Here is a 20731-nt window from a genome sequence, read left to right as displayed (position 1 = left end):
TGGGCATTGGCTTCTAGGACTGAGAATAACTCACAGGCTGCAGTTGTCCCTGGGGCATTTAGACACCACAGCAAAATGATTACTAGATGACAGCCAGGAAAGATAAAGGAAAGATGCACGGGGAAAATCTCAGAGGCAAAGCATAAGCAGGTAAAAAGCCATCAGAGAGAACTGCAGATGTCGTTCTCCATGTTACAGAAGCTAAAGTGAAGAGCCTGTGGCTCAGACCCTCGCCTCTGAGGAAGCTCGGGGAACAGAAGGCAAAGGAGCCAGCCATGAACTTCCGGTCACTTCCTATATTTGTCTGTTTTCTGTTATTGTTATGAAAACCAAGGGTTTGTGTCATCTCACGGCTTAGAGTCCACTACGAAGGGAAGTCAGAGAGGGAACTCAAGGCAGGAACTGAAGCAGAGGCCATGGAGAAGCGCTGCTTACTGACTTGCTCAGCCTGCTTTCTTATGCAGTCCTGGACCACCTGCCCAGGAGTGGTACCATCCACAACAGGCTGGACCGTCCCAAGTCACCATTAAGAAAATGCCCCACAGACTCGCCTTATGGTTCAATCTGATAGAGGCAAGATCTCAGTTGAGGCTCTCACTTCCCAGATGACCAAAGCGTGTGTCAAATTGACAAACAAACAAACAAAAACTATCTGGAACACTTCCTTGTCTGTAAATGGGGAGATGTCTACATATGTCATAGAGCCACTGGGGAACAGGGCATGGTGGTACACACCTGTGCTCCCAGCATAGTGGGTCTGAGGCTAGCCTGGGCTCCATACAAACAGATACGGTCTGTGAAGCAGTAAGTGAAGGTGCCCAGCCTGGCTGGCATAGAGCAGGTCTCCAACAGCGACAGCTTTTGGCCCCTTCACACTGCTTTCATTCATGAGTCATGTTAGTGGACAGCCTTCTCCCTGGTCAATAGTCTCCTTTCTCTGGCTTGCATTTCAAACACACCAAGTATTTTCCACTTGTTCAGCTCTCCAAAGAGAAGCGAGAGACGCCCCCTATCTGAGTCCTTGGTCACCCTAGCAGCCTTCTCAGATCCACCTATCAGCTCTGTTCCCTCACAAGAAAAGTGCCTGACGGATCGCAGAACAGATCTTGGCGGGTTTTTCCTTCATAAATATCACTAGATGAGCTGTATTGTCCACGAGACTGCAGAAATTCCCAACTAGTGCTAATGTGGTTCAAGCTTAGGATTGGTAAAACATAATACACAAATGAGAAAATAAGAACACAGAAGCTGGACCAGGGCATGTTAGCACACACCTTTATTCCCAGCACAGGGGAGGCAGAGGCAGATCTCTGGGAGTTCAAGGCCAGTCCAGTCTATCAGTTAGTTTCAAGCCAGCCAGGTCTACATAGTGAAATCCTGCTGTCATTCACAACAACAAGAAGGATGCAGCAGCTGGGACTGGGTATAGTGTTGAACACCTGTAATCACAGTACTTGGGAGGTAGAGACAGGAGGATTTCTGTGAGTTCAAACCAGCCTGAGCTATAATGTGAGATCCTGTCTCAAACAAACAAGTAAATAAAAGTACAGAAACCCACGTTTAACCCCTGTTGAAACTGTAGTAAATGTGGCATTTGAAAAAACAAGGCAGGCCTGAATGTTCCCAACACACACACACACAAAAACAACCTAAATTTATCTGAGGTACTAGTGTCTCTGCTCCGATTATTATGCCCTGTACCCATAATCTGCACCACTATGGACAATTGCTACATGCTAATTAAGAGTATTAAAAGAGGATGGAGCTGGGAGATGGCTCATTAGTTTCAAGTGTGCACTGCTCTTAAAGAAGACCCAAATTTGGTCTGTAGCACACACAACTGCCTGTAATTCCCGCCTCTAGGGATCTGATGGCCTCTTCTGGCCTCCAAGCTCACCTGCATTCAGATGTATATACCCACAAAAGATGACACACACACAATTAAACATAGAATAAATATTTAAGTATATATTAACAAAGGGCTTGTATTTTGTGGTGGAGCACTTGCCTTGAAGGTGTCAGGCCCTGGGGTTCATCCCCAGCATCACAAAACACAACTTCTACTAACACTATTAACCAAGTTCACTTCCAAAGAGGGCACATGACTTTTGTCTTCTGTAAAATAATTACTTAAAAGGGGCGGGGGTGGGGGGCAAGGGAGATTTCACACAGCAAAGTAAATTGCTTTAGAAAGAAATGCAGGTTTGATATGGCAGTCCAGATGGGAGACATCGTGGCTTTAACAGTTTAGTAGAACTTTCAGAAGGCCTAGGAGATGCTGGCAGCTAAACCCAGTGAGGTCAGGGCTATCACTTTTTCAGTCATAGAGACTCAAAGGACTTTCACATGAAAAGCAAGGAGACCACAGGCAGGGCATGATGGGAAACAGAGGACTGGGGTTAAGGTTAGAGGTCTCTATGGGGCCTTTTGGGCCGGTGACTCACAAAGCCATGTCATGGATGCTGTGAGATTAACAAGCAAGCGAATATGAGGTGGTCATTATGATGTATGGCTCACAGTAAATGCTCAGTACAGTCACCACCCTCCTAAGGGTTCCTGTGAAGACGTGGGGCTCAGACAAGCCCTGCATGTTCTGCACCAAACTCAACTAAAAGTAAACTCCTCCTGTCCTCCATAAGGCTGGGTGACATCCATGGCCTGGGCAGGTCTCCATTGTGGGAGGAAGGAGCCTGACATCTGACTACTTATGCTTTAAAAATCCACAGGGGGAGGGGGAAGCATCCATTTTCAGTGGGTTCATATATATTGTATATCGCACACAACACCAAAGGCTCAAGAAGTCTGTTCTCAATGGTCATAGAGGTGACCCCCACCCACCCCCACCCCCTCACTTTGAACTGGAGATTAAGCCTAGGACCTCGACTACTCTGGCAAGTGAGCTACTTTTGGGTTATATCCCAAATATAAAACAAACAACACAAACCAACTCTTTATTTTGAGACAGGGTCTCAGTTACTTGCCCAGCCTGGCCTTGAAGTCACTCTGTTGCCTAGGCGCCTTGAGGTTGTGACTGTCCGGTTTCAGCCTCTGGAGTGCTGGGAGTGCGGTTGTACATGGAGTCTAGTGCTCCATGCCTCCTCCTTCTCCTCTACCCCCTTCTTCCCTGCTCTCCTTCTTCTCCGAGGTGCCTTGAACATGCTAAGCAAGTGCCCCGGCCAACACTGAGCCACAGCCCAAGCCCCACCTCTCTGTTTTTTAAAAGGCAATCTATTTCTTTGCCATTGGTATGGCGAGCGAGCTATAGAATAAATAAATATGACCCAAATAATGGGTCATGGAATACTCCCAGCTTTGGGCCATCTGACCTGAAGTCCTGACGCAGGCAGACCCACAGGACTGACTGCCTGAGCCACATCAAATGCCCCCAAGAGTGTTTTGACAGAAAATCCTGCCTACGCGCCTTCCAGCTCCAGGCATGGCCCGGTGACTGTTTTGATTGCTGGCTCCAGCCTTTAATCTCAGTGCTTTATAGGAACCAGGACACATCCTGTGTGTCCTTTCTTCTTTCTGTGGTGACTTAGTACTAAGCTTTCAAAACATCAGACGTCACAGTTTCCAACTAAGTTTTCCATTAAGGTTTGGGGTGTCTTCTGACCTTCTGCAACATTCAAAAATGGAGGTTCCAGGAGCACAGGGGGTTACCCACCAATATGTGAGCCACTAAAACCAGTAACAAATCAAAATGCTAGGGGTGCCATATATTCCTTTTTTGCCATAAAAAAATAAAAAGCAGTCATCAGAGAACACATTCAAACAATACTACAACCAACATCCTGTCAGGTTCCAAGAGCAGGGTGTGACTCAGAATCATAGGTCAATGGGATAGGAGAAGGGGGTTGGTATACAGAAGGCAAGAACTGTGCGCCCGTGTGTGGCCGTCCTTCTTGCCAGGGCAAGGGATGTTGCTTAAGCAGGCAGGTTGCTTCTCTCTCTCTGGCTGAAAAACACGCAGATGGCAGAAAGACCAAGGCCACAGCTTGTCGGCCTGGAAAAGGATTTGTTTCCCTCAACAAAAGCCATTTCCTCCTCTCTGTCTGCTGATGGTCCAAGTTTCTGTCCTGGGGCACTCGGCACAGCCCGCTTCGGTCTCTCCATCCACCGACCGAGGTGCCTTTGCTGGGAGAAAACTGTGTGGCCTTGGGCATCTCCCCACAGCATCCCAACACAAGCTCGGATTTACAACAGAGATCAAGGCAGAAATTAATTTCTTTACTAATTGACAACAGCTTGGGAAAGGTATAAAGATGCCAGAATTCAGCATATGGGCTATGGAAACACATCTCGACTCAGATTTTTTTTTTTTTTTAAGCTGTTACAACATGCTTTATAATGTAACCAACTAAAAGGCTGTTATCGGTGCGCATTTTCAGAGTCGTGCATTCTCAGAATTTCTTATTTAGAGGATTTATTTGAAAACATCCTACACTCCACTGTATAAATAAGAGGAAACAACATGACAAAAAACGTCACAACTGCCATGCTTGGTGTCTAGCAGGACCAGCTCCCTTTTGTGTCGTGCTCTAGGATGGCGGTTTGGAGAACAAGGGAGACAGGATCTGTGGGATGGGCATTCACATCCCCACGTGCCATGCACGTCCAGGCCTCTCTCCCATTAGGCCTCTCTTTCATGGGATGGTGAGGCTCTGGGAAACTGTGGGGGCTGGCCAGAATCACCCCAGAAAGCTATCCCTTTGGCTCACGTCTCTCAATGGGAGTGGCTCTGGCTTCGAAGCCAGCAGCAGCTGGGAGGTGGAGAGGCGTGTACCGCTAGAAACTTCCAGGATGCGACACACCAAGGAATGAAGTCTGCAACAGAATAACGGGATGCTTGAAAATCCCAAGTGGGGCTGGAGGCCAACTGCAACATTTACTGTGAGCAATCCCAGCGGCTTTTAAAAATTCAGGAATATATTTAAATATATATATATATATATATCTCACAAACAGAACTGAATGGGGGTGTCAGAGGAACAGGCAACTTAGCATGACCCTTAGGCGACTCACATTTGCAGGGTGCTTCTTTTAAAGTGGTTTCTCGATGGCCATTATTTGTGTCAGGAGACCAGGAGACCAGCTAGAGACTATGTTTTGAATATCTGCCCTATGCTGTGAAGCCACTGACTGGCAGGCAGTTGCTGGCAGGGCAGCAGAAAGAATATAGGGTTTGCTGTGAGATGCGGGTTCCATCCGCACGGCCGCCTTTTCGCTGTGTTACTTGACACATTTCTTTGCCACTGAGATCCTTGATATTTCTTTCCACCAGTGACAAGTGACATCAGGGGTGACTGTATTTGTTTGACAGATTGTTCAAAGGGTTAAATGAGAAAGCGCCCTCCACAGAGCACCCTGCGAACCTACCTCAGCGTTTACTTCCTGCATCCACAGAGCACCCTGCGAATCTACCTCAGCGTTTACTTCCTGCAGGCAGGACTGAGGAAGCCTGGCCGAGCACTTCTGAGTTCCGGCTGTGGTGGACATACATAATCCAAAATGCGATCTCACTGCTTGGGCCAAACCAGGCTTTCAGCGAGGTCTGGACCCAGAGCAAAGCCCAGCCTCAGGGCACCGTTTCTATGGCAACCCACCCCATGTGCAGGCACAGGCAGAGCAGGAGAGGATGAAAGGGGAGGGGTGCTCTAACCCTTATAAGACTGAACGGGGAATGTAAACGTTTGCATATCATGTCAATGAAATCATTTTGACTTTTCTAGAGTAAGGGACAGAGACTCAGGAGCCAGGAGCCGAGAGAATCGAGGCAGCCCAAGACTGGAACAAGAACATTAAGTAGCCAGGAGCTAGCAGCCCACCAGGGCTGACAGAACCAGAGGAGATGGGGGACCCTGTATGGCAGGGGTGAAGCTGGATCCAGACGGGTGGTAGAATCCCCTTGACCTTCCTTCTGTGGAAAACACAAACCACAGCTGTAGCCATAAGCACTGTTTCTCACATGGACACGACATGCACGTCTTTCCTACTTTTCTGGAAGTTGCTCCAACCACTCACCCTAACACTGCTCTGAGCCCCCTAGGCTCCAGGCACCGCCCCACGAGGCAGACATGCATGGCTGTTCGGGTATTCTGCCCTGTCTGAACTTCTTCTCACCATTTTCAAACAACCTGCTTCCCCCCACCCCTGGTCCTCCCTCCACACTCTTCTCTGGGCACCCAGAAGACACAAACCTAGTGTCGTCCCACCAGAACACGACGCTGCCTCTGGTTCCATGACACCACGTCTCACTTGACTATTCCCAGGGTGTGGACAGTACCAGGAATTGAGCCAGAGAAAATGAGGCAGCGGTCACCAGACAAGAGTTCACTCCAGGAGGTACGGGCCTCAAGTCCAGGTCCACTCCCATGCAAACCCGTCTCACTGAAGACTCCGGACGGACGCCACATCAGGGCTGCAGCCTCTGCCCCCTCTGGGGTCCCAGAGCAGCCCAGCCAACTGAACCCAAACAAACAAGGCTTTGGGTCACAACCCTGGAGCCCTGGGGCCTGATCCTGAAAACCAGCTGGAGCTCTTATCTTGTAGAGACACTTGAACTCCACAGGGGAGGGGCCCTGGGTCAACCACTTGGAGTGGAGTTAAAAGTAACCGGGCAAGAACAGGGTGTCTGTCCTCCGTGCTTTGGTTTTGTTTTCCCTCAATGCTGGAGATCAAACGCCTGGCCCCACACAGAAGCGCTGCTGTCCCTGACAAGAGTCGGGAGTAATCTGAGACAAATTCACACTGGGTGGGGGTCCCCAGGGCAGCAGAGTCCCAGCTTCAGTTTTCTCTGTCAGCAGGTGGTCTCCATAGCATTCCCATCAAGATGCATTCCCATTTTCTAATCTCAGAACATTAAAAAAAAACCTAGAGGTGATGCAAACATGAAGGAAAATGCCCCAAACAGCAAGTGGAGGCTGGACCCCAGGGCCTCATAAGGGGCCATCTGTCCATATTGTGTTCCCCCCCCTCTCTTCTTACACACACACACACACACACACACACACACACACACAACTTACACACCATGGCAAATTGGACGATTAAAACTATCTTATTTCTTGGTCATCCCGCCCCCCCCCCATATTTTTCTATTCTAAAATGAAGTGGCAGTTTCTCGTTAGCGGGGGGGATGTGTACGTCTAACAGGGCATGAACCTAAGGGGCCATCAGCCTGCAATCAGAGCTGCTGGGTGGCTGTCACTGGAGTCCGATCATTTGTGCACTGCACTGAGGTGCAGGCTGTGGCGAGGTGTTGAGCATATGAAAATGAGCCAGCTAAGTGAATGTGAGGGGAGGGAGGGCAGGGGAATGGCAATCAGCGTCAAGAGCCCCTTAATAGAGGCAGGATGCTGCTGCTGCTGGCCTGGATTGAAGCCATCAAGACAATTCCCTAACTGCCACAGAGGCATGCCTGGGACAGAAAAGGCAATTATCAGCAAGAGTTTCAAGAGACACCTCTCGTGATCTCAGCCACCCCGGCAAATGCATCATCGGGCATTTGGTGGGCTGACTGCAGAAATGGCTCAGGCTTTGACCCCCCACCCCCCATACACACTTCTCTGCAATGTGTCCCAGCAAGGCTAGATTGGAGCTTGCAACTTTAGCCTAAGCCAGTGGTTCTCAACCTTCCTAACGCTGTGACCCTTTAATACAGGTCCTCATGCTGTGGTGACCCCCAGCCACAAATTATTTTCGTTGCTACTCCCCCACTATAATGTTGCTACTGTTATGAATCACAATATAAGTATCTGATATGCAGGATGGTCTTAGGTGACGCCTGTGAAAGGGTCATTCCGTGCCCCTAAAGGGGACAGGACCCACAGGTTGAGAACCGCAGGGAATGTAGCATGTTCAAGCCTTTACTGAGAAGGACTTGAAACTCTTGTGTGGGCTCCCAAGACACTGTTATGCCAGCCCGGGCCCTCTCTGGTGATCACAGGTGCCCCCGTTGGCACTACCCCGCCAGCAAACCCAGGCACCCCAGAACACAGAGCTGCCCCGCCCAGCTGCAGCTGACAACACACGTGTGAGGGCCTGGCTGAGACCCCCAAATTATCCATCCAAATCCTGATACACTCACTCATGGCATCAAGGGCTAGATAAGTAGTCTCCAGCTACTAAACTTTAGGGGTAGCATGTTACACAGCTAACTCATTAGCTTACTGTTGCACAAATAAACTCTGCAACATCTCATTCTGGAGAATTTCATTCTAGAATATGACAGTCTGGCCAATAGACTGTCCTCCTGTGACGGATGTCTGGGGTTTCTGATCTGCAGCGAAGCCTTTCAGAAGTCAAGTGGAAGGGACCGTACGTGGCAAGTGGTCAACAGGCACTGTTGCCTACTCATATAAAATCGGTATGCCTTTTAAAAGACAATGTACCTGGGTGGGATCTGGCTACTTCTCTGGCGACTGACCCTGCTGCTTCCTCAGATGTTTCTGTACACACTCATACCCCTCCCTGACCTCCATGTAATTCTGCTAAGTGGTCTGCTGCTGCCTTCCATAAGCAGATCTACTTTTCCCCTTAGCTATATGTCTTGGACACCTTTTTTTTTTTATTATAGCAAAATCACAACTGAGCTAGACATGGTGGTGGACACCTGTAATCCCAGCCCTCAGGTGGCGGAGGCAGGGGGGCTGCTGTGAGTTTGAGGTCAGCCAGAGCTCCACAGGAAAACCCTGTCTCAACTCCTTGTTTTGAACCATGGGGAGATGTAAGCTTGCCTTGGTGTGGCTGGGTTCCTCGGCTGGTCAGCGTGTGAGCCATTTCCAAAGGTTCGGTAGCAGAGGGGCTCTCCAGAGCAGAAATGGAGAAGAAGCATCAGTAGCCGGGGAATGTTTTGAAGGGAGCCTGACAGACATGCCTCCCCCAAATGCATGGATCAATGAACAGAGGCATCCACCCCAAACCCACTGAATATTCGTGTTTAATGGGTTTGTTTCTTGACTCCCACTTCCCTCTGGGCTCATCCCGCCTTTCTGCACCCACCCCCACCAGCCTCGGGTAGCATGGCTTATGAAGGAGAGAACCAGCCTTGGGTAGGTAGCATGGCTTATCAAGAAGAGAACCAGCCTCGGGTAGGTAGCATGGCTTATCAAGAAAGACTGCTCTTTCCAGCTTTAATCTAAGAGGAATACATAGCCCATGGCTACCTTTTTTCTTGTTTGTTAAATTTTTATTATTATATATGTGTGCATGATGTATGTGTGTGTGGAGGGGGAGGCATATGCCATATGTGTTCAGGACAGAGGACAACTCTGTGGAACCTGTTTTTCTCTTTCCGTTTTCACATGGGTCCCAGGAATTGAATTCAGACCTCCACAGCAAGCACCTTTACCTACTGAGCCAACTGACCAGCCCTGCTTCGTGTTTTAAGATTTTCTATGGAGGCCCGGAGGCTGGAGTTTCCCGTGTAGCCCAGGCTGGCCTTTGAGTTTACTGAAGTCCTTCAGCCTCCGCCTCCTGAGTGCCGGGGTCACAGGTGTGCAGTACCATGCCTGGCTCCAGCCGCTGCTCTTCGCCTTGCTCTGTCCATGGTTGATTTTTTTTTTTTTTTTGACCCAAGGCTCTTGTATTGAAAAAGGATAGGAATTTCCACTGATGTGTTACACAATGAACAGCAGGTGCCCGTGGGAGGAAGATGAGGGAGTGATGGTAACAAAAAAGGAGGCACCCACTCAGAAAGAAAACCACAGAGGAGGGGAACCAGAGAGCAAACCTTGATGGCTGATCCTGGTAGCCAACTTCACATATCTTGGAAGAGGAATTGCCTCCATCAGATTGGCCTGTGGGGCAGCGTGTCTGCGGGGCATCTTCCTGATTGCTAACTGGTGTGGGAGGGTCCAGCCAGTTCCATACCCTGGGCTGGTGGGTCTGAACTGTGTAAGAAAGGTAACTGAGCCTAAGCCGGACAGAGCAAGCCAGTAAGCAACATTCCCTGATGGGTTCTGCTCCAGTTCCTACCTCGAGGTTCCTGTCTTTAGCGCCTGCCCTGGCTTCCCCCACTGGTACATGCAAGCTGAAGTAAACTCCCTAAGTTGCTTTTGGTCTTCACAGAAGCTGAAAGGTACCTAGGACACAGCTCTCCTTGTGTTTTCAGGTATCACACAGAGGACAGGTGAGTCCTCTGTTCCACATCTGGATAAGGACACATGCTCAGGGCAAGCCAGGTTCTGCAGGCGCTGAAGATGGAGGACACTGTCACCTCTGGTGGTTCCAGGATAGGGGATGCCTTCACTTTACATTCTCTTAGAACACGCTGTGGGGCTGTGACCTCCCCGCAAAGTGACCTGGGACCCTGAGTTCTCTCGCTGCACGGAATCTGCCTGTATGTCTAGAAAACACGGCAGAGCAGGCTAGTGAGCCCCAGGGACCTGCTGGGTCTGCCTCCTCAGTGCCAACTTTAAAGGGAGGCACCACTACGGTGCCCAGCTTTTTCATATGGTTGCTCAGACTCAGGTCCTCGGGCTCGCCAAGGAGGCAAACTTATGCCATCTGAGTCATCTCTTCTGCCCTCCCCAGCCCCACCCTGTGGCCTTTTCTACGCTTCTAGGCCACCCCAGGCCTCAGGGAAGCACTGGTTTACAGTTACCAGTAGTGTGCAACCTCAGAGAGGAAAACACAACAAAAGCTGATTCAAACCATGCAGGGGAGGGCCAGACCAGACCAAGACTGCGCTCACAGTGTGGTGTCTCTGAGAGGAGAGAGGGTACACAGGGAAGGTTTCAGAACTCATGCATGGCTCTCCCAAGAGCGGGACAGACACTTCTCCCTCACCAACCCACTTGGTGGCCTCCCATGCCCAGGAGGGACAGGGAATGACAGGTATATGCTATAGGTTTTCTTGTCTGTTGGTTTGTTTTTCCATAGGGTCTCATAGGGAGCCATAGTTGGTCCGGAACGCCCTAGACGCCTAGACGAAGCTGGCGTCAGATTCACAGAGACCCACCTGCCTCTGCCTCTGCTGCTGGGACTGAAGGCGTGTGTCCCATGACCACAACAGCTGTGGCTGTCACCGGGCTTTTGAACAAGCTCTAAGCACAACAGCTGCTTTGGAATGTATGTAGGTGGAGGCATGGCCACAGGGTGGAAGCTCTCCCCTGGGAGTCGGGGCTCAGCCACCAGGGTAGAGGCATGGACTAGCAAGTGGAGGCACAGCCATGCTGGGAGGGGATGTCCACAATGGCAGCCCTCGCCACCCTGTACTCAAGGTCACCGAGACACTAAGTCCTACTATTGACAGAGAAAAGGAGGTCAATGGAGGAAATTTTCAGAAAGGCGTCTTAATTAAGCAGAGGGACATCACTTCTAGTTTGAAAAGTGACGGTGACTTAATGGCTTGAACTCCTGCGCTGTCTTTGACCAAGATGGAAACAGGGGGCTGGATGCTCTCAGGCGGCCGAGCAGAGGAAGAGACTATCTCCCTGATGACGCTGTGGAGGCATCGTCCTAGGCCGGGTGACACGGGTCTTTTTAGTCGCTTTTGAATGTCTAGGGTCTATGAACACTGGCAAAATGCCAAGGCTTGCGTAGAAGCGTACGTCCCATCTTCAAGCCAGCCAGTCAGCCAGTCACCTGCACCAGGCCAGTGACACCGCAGGGCAGGAGCCCATGCCGGCTGGCCCTGCCTCTTCAGTCCCTCTCATGAAGATCACAGACAGCCTCCTCACAAGCGCCCTCTGTCCCTCCGACTCCTGACCCACCCAGTGCTCTCAGAGGTCCTGTGTAATACGTCCCTCGGGAACTGTGTACCAGACTGCCCTGCATTGTGCTCTGACCCCCTGGCCTTGCCACATCTAAGCTCCTAGATTTTCTCCAGTGTCAGAAACCAATTTTTTTCTGGTTCAACTCATAGTTACATACAAGAGCAGCTGTCTGGGCTGGAGCTACGGTCTGAGTAGGAACGTCCCTCCGTAAGGCTCAGCTATCTGAACACTTGGTCCTTCTCGGTAGGTGATGTTGTTTGTGGAGGTCATGGAACCTTTAGAGAGTCCAGGCTTTCTGGAAGAAGTCCATCGCCCGGGTGGGGGTGAGTTTGCAGCAACAAAAGTAACCAATGCACCCCCCTCGATGATGACAGAGGCCGAGATCAGCAGCGGGGCAGGCCCTCCCGTCTTCTTCATGCACACTCTGTTCCGTCACCACAGGTCCTCCCTGCCCCTCCCCCATTAATGTGGCTCGTGGCCACGTGACTTGGTTTCAGTGGGATGTGAGCAGAAACAATACAGTCTGAGCCCCAGCTCGGGGAAGCACCACTGGACTCTGTCACCCTTAGTGGCTTTTGCCATTGTCCCAGAAAGAGCATGACTCAAGCCACCACTGGTCCAAGCCAAATGGGAGACACAGAGGGAGCAGGACCAGCAAAGGCTCAGCACTGCGCCCAGGCGAGTGACTAAGTCAGCAAGACAAAGAAGACATACCTGTTGTTACAGAGGAATTTGTTACACAGCGTCCTCCTGCTCGTGACTGACCGGGTCAGTCAGCAGAGAGCAATCTACCAATACCGACTCGCCTCTAATTGCTTCATCACCTACCCAGGGTTCTCTTGTTTGTTAGAAACTGCTAGGCATGTCTCAGCTGTGCCTTGCAGCACGCACGGCCTCACTGTGCAGCCGGAGCAGCAACCTAGGGCCTTCCCTGGGGGCTGCAGCTCACTCCCTCAGCCCTGCCATTTATCTGACACAAAAATCACAATCCACAATCCGAACTGTAGCTCCTCTTGGGTGCAGACTGCTTTCCCACCGTCATCACAGAGCTAAAAAAACAACAAAAAACCCTTAAGGAGAACCACTGTGAGTCGGGAAGCCTCTGTGACACAGACATAGGACGGTCACACGGACCCCTCTTCGAGCAGCTTTTGAGCTCTCTTGAGTCACTTGGTACCCAGAGCATCCTCTGACAGAGCCAGGGTAGTAGACCCGAGTCTAAGTGCAATGTCACCTAATTGAGCTGTGTCTGCAGAGAGCTGGATGAGCACCACCCACACACGTGTGAACCTGGCATGTGTTAGTCAGTGTGTGTGACACTGGCCTGAGGTCCTCTGTTCCTATTTTATAGACGGGGGAAAAATGAGGTTTGTTGGGCCCGGGGTGGTTCAGTTTCCCATCACCCCATCCCATCTCCTACCACGTTCTCCTTTTCTCACCCTGTCTGCAGTATCTGGATTGTTGCTTTCCTGAGCCAGGCAGCCCCCACCCACCCATCCCCCCCATCTCCCCCACTCCCCCCACCCCCACCCCCACCCCCACCCCCGTGAACCTCAGGACCATTGCACTGGCTGCTGGCTCCTCTCATCTCCTTCTGGGCTTTGCTCATCTGCCACCTTTTCGCAGAGGGCCCAGAAGGAAGGCCGGTACCCAAAAGGCTTTGTCGCCCCTCATGCTGTTTTCCTTCCTGGCTCTTATTTCAGTGGGAAGGACCTTGAAGTCACATCTTCCAGCTGTGGCAAGGGCTGGGCTTCGCGCCTGTCAGGAGGCAGGAGAAGCCTGCTACGGAGCCTAAGGCCGCCTGCAGCCATGGTAGGTGCCCAGGAAATTAGAGAATGAAGGAGGCTCAGGGTTGGTGCAGGAACCTGCAGAGTCACAGCGAGCCCTGTTCAGCGTGAGGTGGCGCCTGCGGGCCCAGCCTCTGGCAGCAGCCTGCCTGCACCTGTAATTAACTAGCAGCCCGGCTTCTCTCTGCTGGCGCTCTGAGCTGAAAGACACAGTGTCAATCTCATCTTAATAGCTCCGTTGTAGGGAGCGAGGAGGATGGGGGAGTCACCTACAATTTTCTCTTGCTCTTTCAAAAGACCGTCATTAAAACAAAAAAAATCAGATATATATTATAGCAAAACAATGGGAGAACCGGTCAGCCTGCCATGTCAAGTCAATGACAAGCATTTGTTGGAAAAAGTGCAAAAAAAACCGCTCTGGCCGTGAGGGCAACATCATTCTGGGGGTTTGTGGGGGGGGGGCAGTCCTCGAGACTCTTCACAAGCCCCATTGTAATGAACCAGCCCTGTTTATGGTCCCAAGATGCAGTGTCTGGGGAGCTCAGAACCATCCGCATCTCTCACTCAGTCCGCTTGCCCCTCACAGATATGGCCAAACATCCCAGACTGTGCGCCGCACACCCAGTACTCTGCAGAGCTGGCGTGCCTCCTTCTGGACCACGTGTCATGGGCATCAGTGGTTGTCACTGGCACCCAGGGTCCCCTGCTGGCTGGCAGGGGTGGCACTCCCAGGAATAATTGAGGTCACAGAAACAGCACCTCTCCACAGAGACGCTTCGCTCCAGGGGACTGATGACCCTTGGTTCTGGGTGGGCCGGGAGCATCCATCAGTGCCGTCTGAGTACCCCACAGACGCTGTAGCCCGTCCTGCTTCTCCATTTGACTCAGGGCTGCAGAATCTCTCCCTCTGCCTCCCGAGAAAACACAGCAAAGGATTCCTCTCCTTTTTTGGTAAAGAAAAGTTTCTACTGAATAAACACCCTTAGCTTCTCCCAATCTGCGCAGACAAGTAATTGCTAGAATAGTGCTACGTGGCCCTGTGATTCTCTGATGGGGACCCAGGAGCTGATCACCCCTGTGGCTCACCACTGTGGGTCACCGCTGTGACAGGCCTCACCCTAGACACCAGGTCATGCCCGAAAGCCACAGCCAGGCTGGGATATGGGTTTTGGAAGCCAGGCAGAGTCCCTGGCAGACTTCAACATCTGCCCTGCTGGGTTTGTGTTGTGCTGTCAGAGTCTCAGGAGGAAGTGCCGGGCCCGTCACACAGATGGCCACTAAGGCACAGAGGCCCTGATGCCCCCATCAGCAGAATCAGATACCAGAGAGCCCGAGTGTCAATAGAGACAACGGGTCCCTCTGGGGCGCAGGCCATGCAACTGCCATGGGATACAAAGGAGCCGAGGAGGATCTGGGGCGAGGACTAGCTTTTCCTTCCGGAGATGGGCCCCGCCTCTGTCTCTGCCCCCCAGCTGGGCTCAGGTGCCACCTCGGAGAGTTGGAACATCTACAGAGCCTTGGCAGGAGATGGGGAGCTGGCACCACACCTCACCAGACTGCCTGTCATGAGCTATTCCTGGAGTTCTGTCACATGGTGCAGAAACCCAAGGCCACTTGCTTGAGGACGGCACCCAAGCCAGGCTTCTCAGAGGCAAGCCCTTTGCGGGGAGCTGTGGCTTCTACACCACAAAGCAGCTTCCAGAAATTAATTATAGCAAGGTGAAGCAGTGTGGAGATTTGAAGGTGGATTTGCCACACTACGGCTGTGTCTCCTGGGACAAGTTACTGAAGGTCTCTGAGCGTGCCTCCTGAATAGGGATACTGAAGGAATAAACAGGCTGATTTGTGGACAAAGTAACTTGTACCGTATGATGGAATTTCCAGTCAGGAAATAGTTGTTGTGTTTTCTTTAAACACAGACCATCTCTGACCCCAATTTACACTCACAGGTGTTTGGTTCACAAGTCTGACTTTCAGCACAGCCCGGGAGAACCCTCAGCTTCAGTAGCTGCCCTCTAATTTAACAGCGGCCACTGAACAGCTATCAGTGCTGGGGGCCTGGAAGGCAGAGAGCAGCAGGCCTTGGTCACTGTTCCCAGCACAGTGGTGTCGTTGGAAGTGAAGGAGGTGGCCCTGAGGCCCACCGACACTGAGAGAGCAGCTGCAGCATGTGGGAAGCACCCTGGAGGCCGGTGACTGACTTCCAGGCTATGCTGAGCCCACCGGGCAAGCCGGCTTCTCCCACAGGCTCTGTTTCCCAGAGCACTGACTGGGGTGCTGGCCTGCACTGGGGGTGAGGAGCTTGTAGTGGGGTGAAGGTCTCGCCAGGCTTCTGCTGTACCATCCTCTATGGTGCCAGAGCCTACACAGGAGCCGTGAAACCCTGAGGACATCAGCCACTCGGGTTGCCTGGGGGGCTGCCCCTAAATTGACCGACTCAGGCCCGAGTTAGCAAGCGGCTTCTCAAACTTTCTACAGGCATGCCTGCGTTCATACTGAGCAGGGAGAGGCAGCTCATGCCAGCCTGGACTGTCCGTGATCCCCATATGTCCTCCTCAATCCCATCTCTGGCAGGGACCCCCTAGGGTCCAGCTCCCTGCAGGCCTTGAGTGAAATCCGTGCATGTCGCTTCTCTCTCAGACGTCCAGTCAGGCACCACAGAGTGTCACACCTGAGCCTAGGGTCCTCTTCTCACCATGGGAGCAACAGTGGTGGCCCTAGGAATACAGCTGCATTGACAGCTGGTCCTGCCTTGACCTGCTGGTCCTTCTCTCCTCCTCAGGTGGAGACGAGGACCCTCCACCTGACCCCCAGCCAACTCGTGGAATGGAAATCAAACGGAAGCTCTGAAGACCCGCAGAGCACACGTCACAACTGTGCTACCTCCAAGTTGGTGACATTATCACCAGAGGCCTAGGGAGCACCCTGCCTGCCCAGATGGCAGGCTGTTCCAGTTGAGGACCAGCTGGGTACCACCCCACCCCCCAATCTCCAACCCTCCACTCGCTCCTGCTTGTCCTGAGTGTTGGCAGAGGCCCAACTATTTATTTTTAGTTGTGGATGGGCTGGCCACTTCCTGGTCACATGTCTCAGTCTGAGCCTTGCCACAGAAAGGCTCAGCTCATAAACACCCTCTCCCCCAGCAGGTCTTCAGTGTGCACCCCACACAACCATGCGGGCTCCTCAAGGGTGTGTTCAAACAGAGCCAGCCTCAGCATGTTCTTTCAAAGTTCCTTTGAGAGGCTCAGGGCCATCTGCAGCAGAATCTTACTAAACCTTCACTTACCAGAGGGGAAGGCAGCTGTGGAAAAGCACAGAGCCTGGTGCTCATACCCAGGGCCAAACCTGTGGCTTCAGTTGTTAGGGACTTGAAGACCATCCTCACCCCCCATAGGATGAGAGGTGGGGGGTGTTCCTTGTGGATCCTCTCTGGGGAGGGAGCTGTACACAGAACAACTCCCCCTGACCTACCGGAAGTAGAGATACAGGGCCAGGCCTTTGCCTGGTGACAGGGAACAGTGGGATTTTCTCCCAGTTTTGGTCTGGGAAGCTGACCCCCCACCCCATCACCTCAGCAGCTCCTCCCCACCCCACCCCCACCCCGGCCTCCTCCTCAGCAGTGCTAGAAGATCACACTGTGCCCCCACTGATTGGTGACTGAGGACAGACACATGCTCCACCTTCTGTGATTGTCTTTAGGAAAATACTCAGAATTTAGAAAGCAGCAGCAGCAGCAGCAGAGTCCAGGTCCTCGTTACCTAACCAGGACGCAGGGGATTTAAATTTAGACAGTGTCTGTGCATGGTGTGGAGCCAGCTCTGTGGCGCTGCTGGGGTACACGTGCAGACACACCCAGAGGATCTTCTGAGCCATCCCAGCAGCCAGGGGACAGCAGAGTCCTGCGGGAAAGGGCCCCACGGGGCACGGGGCCTCCAGAGCACGTGTGTTTTGCCTGTTTTTAATTTGTATTTTAAGATAGGGTCTCACTCTGTAGACTAGACCAGGCTGGCTTTGAACTCCTGATCACCGTGCTCTGGCCTCCCGAGTACCGGGGTTGTAGGTGGGCACCACCAGGCCCTCACAAGAAAGCTGAAGCCCGGCCCCATGCTACACCACCTCACTCCCTCACCCACGAAGCAGCTGACCAGTGTCCCACTGCTATGGCTGCCCAGCCGCCTCCAGAACAAGGTTAGCTCAGATCTGGTCAGCACTGGTGGGCCCAGAGACACACCCAAGAACGCAGCCTCTGCTTCCTAAGGCTCCCTGTAGCCAGACTGTCTGATGAGTTGGGTCTCCTCTAGAGACCTATGGACTGCCAGAGTGACTCCATTTTTGTTCAAGTTTCAGCTAACTTCATCTTGTTCTTTGCCAAATGCTCCCCGGTCTCCGCCAAACACATCCTGCTGAGCAGAGCACTCTCATACTTGAAGTTTTTAAGAGGTCCATTGTTTTACAACATAAATTGTTTTAGTCAACTGAACCGAAACTTTTTAAACTTCTGCCCCTGGCCTGCCTCTGATGTGATGCAATTGTGGTTTTAGCTTTATAAACCCTCCCCTCCCCCTCTCTGGAGTTGAGAGGTCTTTCTGGGATGAGCCAGCTCTTTCTACCCTAACTTTATCTAACGACATTCCCCGTGTCTTGCGTGGACACATTTGGAGGCCGAGTGAGATTCCTGCCATTCAAGGGGGTGGGCCTTACTCTGCACCTCTCTGGCTTGGTGACATGTTACAGAGGAGGTGACCCCTGAAACACTCCAGGTCCCTGTAACTCTCATACCAGGGCCCGACACTTCCAGAATGACCACTGTGTTTCCTAAGACCAAAACTGACCAAGTCCTCTGGGCCTCATAGGAAATAGGTTTTGACATTGTTATCCGGGTTAGTCTCTAGTTCTGGAGTGAGTACTGACAGGGGCCCCTCCCAGCACCTTCCTCTAGGAGTCAAGACACTGAGGAAGTCCTGGTTGCAAACTTTTGCTTAAATCCTTTTCTTACATCTATCTCCTTGGATGCCTGCTTGAGTGATTACACAGTCCAGCCTGTTTATTCTCTCTCAGCTATTGTTCTGGGTCTTTCCTTTTGTCATTGTATTTTGTCAGAGTTTTCTAGAGGACAGAACTTATAGAACAAATCTCTCTCTCTCTCTCTCTAATAAATCCATAATAAATCATATAAATATATATGTGCATATAGCATGAGCGCGCACGCGCACACACACACACACACACACAGGATTTATTAGAATGGCTTACAGGCTATGGACCAACTAGTCTAACAATGGCTGCCTATGAATGAAAAGTCCAAGAATCCAGTAGTGTTCAGTCCACAAGGCTGGATGTCTCAGCTGGTCTTCATTCAGTAAATGCCAGAATCCCAAAGAAGTGGGCTCTAATGCCAGTGAAGGACTTGCTAGCAATGTGAGAGTAAGCAGGCAAAGAGAGCAAGCTTCCTTCTTCCATGTCCTGCATCCAGGCTGCCAGCAGAAGGTGTGGTCCAGATTAAAGGTGGATCTTCCCACCTCAAAAGATTTGGATTAAAGATATGTCCTCCCACTTCAAAGATCCAGTCAGATTAGAAGTGGGCCATGTGGTGACATTTTATTTGTGTTGAAATGTGGTGATTTTTTTTTTTTTTTTTTTTTGTGCTTTGATAAATAAAGCTTGCCAGCTTGCCTGGAGATCAGAGGGATAGGAACAGCCATTATAAGTAAACAAAGAAGTCAAGCAATGGTAGCACACGCCTTTAATCCTATCACTTAGTGGGCAGGAATCTGTCTGGATCTCTGTGAGTTCAAGGTCACACTGGGAACAAAGCCAGTTGTGGTGGCACACGCCTTAAATTTCAACACTAGTTAACCTCTGAGGTCTGGAGGTCTGTACAGACAGACAGGAAGTGACAGAGCTGAGCAGGAAGAGGAAGTGATGTAGCTGGACACAGAGAGTAAATCAGAAGGCAGAACAGCAAGGTATATAGGTGTGGGTAGACAGAAAGTAGTTCACATTTGGAAGCTGCAGAGTTGGTGAGGTGAGGTTAGCTGTGGCTTTCCCTATTTCCATGATCTTTCCCAGGCTTTCACCCCTATATCTGGATCCGTGTTTTTTATTTAATAAGACCATTCAGAAATTCATCTACAGGGTCATCCCAGCCAGGTGGTGGTGGCACACACCTTTAATCCCAGCACTTGGGAGGCAGAGGCAGGCAGATCTCTGTGAGTATGAGGCCAGCCTGGGCTACATTGTGAGTTCCAGGAAAGGTGCCAAAGCTACATAGAGAAACTCTTTTTCAAAAAACCAAAACCAAAAAAAAAAAAAAAAAAAAAAGGAAGTGGGTCATCCCACTTCAAATGATTTAATTAAGAAAAAAAAACAAACCCTCACAAGTATGCTCAGCCATTTGAGTTTTAGTTAATTGCAAATGTAATCAAGTTTACAACCAATAATAGCTATCACAGTCCCTTTCCCTAATTTCCCTTGGGGACCAGAGAACCAACTCACTCTCTGAGTTCACTCTGGCTTAAAAGCAACTGGAAGCTGACCCATGGTCTCCTCTCTTCTTTGGGAAGAGTTCCCCTGCCCTTGTGGCCTATATTCCATGAGTGGTGCCAGCCTCTTTGCTGACATTGTATTAGTGAGTCTGGTAAACTCCAAGTCTTCCCCCTCGGCCCGCTTCTCACTTGGCTCCTCCTCCTTTTCACTGTCCACACACCTCTCTGATCATCTCAATCCCTCTCTGATCTCAACCCCTCTCAACTCTGGCTTATGATCCTGCCTAGAGCCCAAACCTCGTCAACTCCTGCCCTGTTCTCCTAAGGGCTTCTCCAGCCGTCTGGGAGTGGGCCATGCAGTCTTGAGGCTGACCCCTGTATGGTAAGGTCCCAACCAGGGCAGGACAACCTGGTGTGCAGGGCCCATGGTGGCTGTGGAAGGTACTGGGGCAGGAGCTGCAGAGGGGGCAGCTGATAAACAGTCCTTTCCCCTTTCTCTACCCGTGGGGAGACCCCAGACATCCTGGCAGTCCTGCCAGCTGGTGAGTATATAGGGCCCCACCTCAGAGTGGCCAAGGGGTGTGTGGCCAGTTTTTTTTTTTTTTTTGGTGGGGGGGGAGAAGAGTTCCTTGGCTGCATGGCTTTGGCAGGAGACTGGAGATAAAAGCTGTGCTGGGTCCTTTCTCCTGGGTCTCCAGCTGAGCTTCCTTTGAGATTGGATGTTCTTTCTGTTCTTGGC

At 51.3% G+C, this 20731-nt stretch overlaps 1 protein-coding gene and 1 long non-coding RNA gene across 3 annotated transcripts in view; both read right to left on the bottom strand.

Annotated features, from left to right (window-relative positions):
* The window catches only part of Mgll (monoglyceride lipase), a 105801-nt gene that overhangs the window by 28574 nt on the left and 56496 nt on the right, over positions 1-20731 (bottom strand). The window lies entirely within an intron of this gene.
* LOC143272437 (uncharacterized) lies at positions 4210-6969 on the bottom strand. Its single transcript, XR_013049993.1, has 2 exons — positions 5425-6969; positions 4210-5379 (listed from the first exon to the last, which is right to left on the bottom strand). It is a non-coding gene; the product is annotated as an uncharacterized LOC143272437 (long non-coding RNA).

The sequence above is a fragment of the Peromyscus maniculatus genome, chromosome 3, assembly GCF_049852395.1.
Source record: "Peromyscus maniculatus bairdii isolate BWxNUB_F1_BW_parent chromosome 3, HU_Pman_BW_mat_3.1, whole genome shotgun sequence".
NCBI classification, from domain to species: domain Eukaryota; kingdom Metazoa; phylum Chordata; class Mammalia; order Rodentia; family Cricetidae; genus Peromyscus; species Peromyscus maniculatus.
The sequence above is the reverse complement of the archived record's forward strand: the minus strand, read 5'-3'. Positions and strand labels throughout refer to the sequence as shown.